Source organism: Apium graveolens, unplaced genomic scaffold (genome assembly GCF_009905375.1).
Source record: "Apium graveolens cultivar Ventura unplaced genomic scaffold, ASM990537v1 ctg2917, whole genome shotgun sequence".
In the NCBI taxonomy this organism is placed as follows: domain Eukaryota; kingdom Viridiplantae; phylum Streptophyta; class Magnoliopsida; order Apiales; family Apiaceae; genus Apium; species Apium graveolens.
This window is the reverse complement of record NW_027417851.1, coordinates 54,132-59,782: the sequence shown is the minus strand read 5'-3', so window position 1 is coordinate 59,782 and position 5,651 is coordinate 54,132. Positions and strand designations below refer to the sequence as shown.

The 5,651-nt window shown below is 30.0% G+C and overlaps 1 long non-coding RNA gene across 1 annotated transcript; it reads right to left on the bottom strand.

Annotated features, from left to right (window-relative positions):
• Positions 1–669: 669 nt before the first annotated feature.
• LOC141700798 (uncharacterized) lies at positions 670–1,906 on the bottom strand. The gene is made up of 3 exons (XR_012566521.1): positions 1,699–1,906; positions 1,316–1,445; positions 670–781 (listed from the first exon to the last, which is right to left on the bottom strand). It is a non-coding gene; the product is annotated as an uncharacterized LOC141700798 (long non-coding RNA).
• Positions 1,907–5,651: the final 3,745 nt, after the last annotated feature.

Genomic DNA, 5,651 nt, shown 5'->3' with positions numbered 1-5,651 from the left:
ATCATATTAGTCATATTTGCTTTTAAATTTGATCGAAATCAGTCATTTTTATTAATTCGGCTAACACAAACGGAGTCATATTTACAATTTAGACCAAAAAATAACCTAGTCAAATTTATAAAATTGACTGGTGATAAGTCGGACAAATTTATAAATTTGACCGTTGGTCGTGGTATTTTGTGACTAGAGGCGGGAAATTCAATTTTTACAAAAATTTTGAAGTCAAAGGTCAAAATATAAAAATGACCGATTGAAGTCAATTTTAGGCGGTCAAATTTAGTTGGTCATATTTGAGCGGTCATATTTAGTCGGTCGGATTTAATTAAATTTGACTGATTTCACTAAATTTGACCAGTCTAAAAAGACCGACATTTCGGTCATATTTAACTAAATACGACCGCTAGAGGTCAAATTTGATTAAATATGACTGGAAAATTTCGATCATATTTAGCCATTTTTCTTGTAGTGTGAGCAACTACTATTTTCATTTTAGTGATATAAACAGATGGTTTCTTTACAGGTAAGAAACTTTTAATAATAGGTAAGCAATAAGAATAATTATTGCAATATTGATGGGAAAAATAATGGCCAACCTCATGCACATGAATTAATTTAAAGGACTTCATAAAGTTTTGTAAAACATCTTAGGAAAAGGTCTCAGCAGTAAAGTTTAAATCCACAAGACAAACCTGTGAAACAATATGCATATTTGCCCATTGTGGACCAATTTTCCTCTAAGGCACTTCAAGTTATTGACAGAGACATTTCAAACTGAGTAAATCTGCACCAAAGAAGAATTATTATTATGCTCAAAACATATTCCGACGAATGACGTATCTCACGAATAGAATCTTCTGGCAAATTTGGAAAATGCTTCAATTTACGGTGTAATACATAATAATGCCCTTGTAAAAAGGAGGACACTCTAATATTATCGGATCGTAATACAGGGCCCACTAAGGAGTTGTTTAATCCCATATACATTCTTGTAAAATGACACTATAATGCATTCATATTTCTAAAAAAGTCTCGGGATATAAAATTTGCTAAAAGAAAACGGCTAAACAGCGATGAGGAAAACACAAAAGAATCTATAAAAAAAAAGAACGACTCTCTTGTGTTGTCAAGAAAAACCTAGCAGTAAATTAAAAAATCTACAAGTCAATCATCCAAAAAAAATAATAAGTGTAAATATGTTTTATCTTGCCAAAACAATTGAGTGCATTCCCAGCCTTTCTCCCAGTCCTGGAGCATGATGAGCTTGTCATCAGACGCTGACAAAACATATGGAAGGTTTGGATGCAGATTCAATTACCTGATGTAGTCTGTGTTTTTTTCAAATTCTTTAATCTTATCATATTTGTTATAGTTGTATACGTGAATCATTTTGTTATCGGCTCCAACTACAAACCAATCTTTTCTAGGTATACAATTTGCACATCTAACTGCAAACAATCATATAAAATCACAGTTAGTCTTGTAATCCATCATAAACTAGTAAAAAAACTCAGGATAATAAATTTAAATCATCAAGATACAAGGAGTGATGTAAATGTACCTAGCATTTCAGTAGTTTAAAGGACTTCTCTATTTTCTATAATATTAAAGATAAATTAAGCAGGCATTTCAAATACATGCTTGTATTTTAAAATATGAAAAAGAGACATAACTAATCAAAACATAAAAACATCAACTTACTTGGTACTTGTAGATCCAAATTAACACAGTTCGCGAGTATAAACTCAGTGGTTCCCTGCACAAAGAACATCAGATTGTGGAAGCAGGAGTGGATGCCCTATAATTTAAATATTTGTTCTCTGACGGAACAAATTGAGTTATTTCCACCCCTATTCATCTCATCTTCTAAACACAAAACCTAGTTTTAAATGTGAGATAAACTCCAGATTTATAACTTTTCAAACAACTCGAGTTTGACTTTAATCAGGTACATAGGCTCAAATCAATTGGATAAGAAAAACTTGGACTCGAGTTATAGACTAGATTCAGTTAGATTTATTTACTACCCGGATAAGAATTATTGCACTACCGTTAAAAATATAAAAGAAATATTACAGGAGTTAGCTGTTCTCCTTTAAACAAGTTAACAACTTTATAATCATAATCAATCTCTGTTTGAAGCACGGCTAAATTCAATACCTGCCAACCCTATTTTCTGACAATACCACAATCAAAAATTAAAATCCGACACATGATAAATTTTTTAATTCAATAAAGCCAAACAGAACAACACTAAAAATGGTATCAACTCCAAATTCTGCGTTCGTCGTGAACTGAACCAATTTAAGCCGCACTGAACATCACCTCATTATAATCCTACAATCATAACCAACATAACAATCAGCTATATTTCCACAAATTTGTTCAGTTCCGCAAATTTAAACATAACTATAAAATAATTAGTCAAAACACGTCGACAAAACTCACGAGTATGAAACAATCCACCCATTTCTTAAACTCAACACAAATTTCCAGATAAAACAAAATCAAACTTAAAAATATGATCAATACTTCTTGACACAACACACGAGTAGGAATAATAATAAAGGCAGGTAGAGCGAGCTTCTTTTATTTCGTAAAAATAAACCAAATAAGCATAAAAATTAAGAACATAAACATCAAAACAAAACCCTGAAATTGAAATCACCTTAAATCAAAGCCTTGAAATGCAAATCCCTAATTAGATGAATACTGAAATTAAAAAAATTATAAGAGGTTTAAGGTAACATAAACATAAACAAATCAATTGAGCCTCAATTTCCTAACTTGACATGTATATCAATTGAGCCATAATTAGAAATCCAAAATCCTTATTACGTACTAGAGATCCCAAGTTGTGTCAAGAGAAAGTGACGGTGGTTCTAAGAGAGATTAACGGGAGAGATTAGCCAGAAAGAGAGGGTAGAGAGCGAACGAGAGTGGAAGTGCTGAAAGTGAGAGACGATTGAGTTACGGTATTTTGAGTCAGAGAGAGTCGATTGAGTGTGGTTGTAAGAAAATTTGGGCGGCATTAGCCCAAAAGTTTTCCTGCCCTAGTCCAAAAGTTTTCCCCGGGTCTGAGTCCAGTATACTTAAACTTCAATAAATAATACTTAATAAATTAATAACCTCGATTAAGTAATTTTTTTTATAATCCCGACCCAGATCGTTAATATAAATTAATAATTCTCTTATTTCATAAGTTAATAATTTTTATTAAAATATATAAGTCGCATAAAATATATAAATTAATAATTTTGTCTTATATTAAAGTTATATATTTTTAAACTATATTTTAAAATAAGACTATAATGTAAACTTACTTTCTTATGAAATTTATTTGTCCATGTACTTGTATCCTTTTTAGGGAGCTTGGCGTACTCTAGACCTACAGAAAATAAGCAATATTGTTGTTTTAAGGACATCATTTAGAGTGGTTACAATAATCTTATAATCTTCCTTTTTTATCTTCTTTCCATTTTTTTATAACAGTATTAATTGTTTGTTCATATTCAACAATTATGTCACTTCTTTATTTTCGCCACAATAATAAATAACATTTTCGGTATTCATTGCATCATGATAATTAATAACATTTTTGGCATATATATTTGTAATATGTTTAAAAGAAATTAAAAATGATGTATATCGATAAATTAATAAAATTATTAATTGATTTATTGATTAATAATTTTCATTAAATAATATTTTTTTATGATCCGGGTGTATTAATTTATCGAAGTTTACCTGTAGATAGAAAATATTTAAACTCTATTATATTAATAAATCTTGAAGTAATTATTTTAGAAAAAATTGGTACTTAAGTCAAGTGCTAAAGGCTAAAATGACTACATCTATTGTTATAATATGAGATCAAAAAGTATATTTTTGTGCTAAAATATGCCTTTTAAGTCGAATACTGGTTCTATTTTACACTAATATCTTTCCAAATTTAGTGAAGTTTTGTAGCTCTTTTCCAAATTTCATTTAAAATAAAAAATAATATATTTCATTCGTAATTATATAATAATAGGGTGAGGATAGCTATAGCTATTTTAGTGCTAAATATAGTATCAACTATCCATTTATGCATTTTAAGACAAAGTATATGCATTGAAGTATATATTTTTTATTTTGGTCCAATATTATACACAAACTATAGCTATGCATTCGACTTAATCTTATATATACTTTGTTTATTACTTACTTTTATAAATTCATATCTGTATATTTATAATGTGCTGAAAGTGAGAATCTATCGACTAAGGGTGTGATGTGAGCTTTAACATCACTATAAATATATCGATATCGATATACCCTTTTAACATTGGTCGTGTGAACAACGGATGTCCAAGTACCGGTATCTATAATAAGAATTCTAGTAGTGCCTCCATCTAAACCGTTTTTGAATTTACTTAATAATTACCGTTATTTTTATATATGTGAAAAAAATGCCATAATAGTCAAATTTATAATTTTATATAAAAAAATAATACATTATAATAGTTAAGATATAGTGTCTATAAATGGATTTTTTTCATGAACCCTTCAAAACTAACAAAATTAACATTCGTACAATTGGATCATTAAAATTAAAATTTGAAATTCACAAAACTAGTAACCCTTTAAATTGACAGCCTAACCTCTAAATCCAATCTTAAATCATGTATCTCATACAAACACTTTGTTGTGTATATGTTCTGTACTTGATGATTTCATGAACAAAACACCTTGGTAGATTTTACTTAGTGAAATTATGTAGCACTCGACGGATAAGGTTTATAGTCCCGACGGATGACTCAATATAGTCCCGACGGATGACTCAATATAGTCCCGATGGATGATGACTTATTATCCATCGAGTGAGTAGCTTATGTAACAAAAAGTCTGTAGCACATTTCTGCATACACATTGTTTAGAATATGTAGTAGTACTTAAGTCATGTTGACTTTAGTTAGATATGCAGAATAGGTTGATTAATTGTACATAAATGATGTCCTATAATTCTGCATAAGTGAAATGAAGTCAAGTGCATGATTGCTACCCAACAGATAAGCAACAATGAATTCGACGGATGATCACAACCCGACGGATGATCGATAACTCGACGGATGATCATAAACCCGACGGATAAAGAATTCAAATATCTGTTGACAGTGACAACACAGTCACATGCGTCGAGTGGATGCAAATGGAATGTGGTAGCCTATTCAACTGGGTTTTCGAGAACAAAGAAGCATTGCCATTTCTATTCTATTATGAAAATATTCAAAGATGCTGAAATAGAGTAATGAAGTAGCATTGTAATAGACTAGATAGTTTTTGTTTTATTATCTGTCTCATTACTTTGTAATCTTGGTGATATATAAACCCAGAAGTAGCAACTAAGGAATTATATGAGATACAAGCAGAGAAACATTTGTAAGCAGAATTCTTAGCATTCTTAGTTGTTCAATATTTGTAAGCAGTTGTGAGCATTTTGCACACAGGGTTCTCTCGATATATTATATATCTCTGGTGGAATCATTCAAATCCACCAGAAAGTTTTTAAAGACTCTTGTTTATAATTACTTGTGTTTTGATTCATTTAAATAACTATTCCGCATTGTGCTAATCAATTCACACTTATATATATATCGAGTTAGAACATTTTT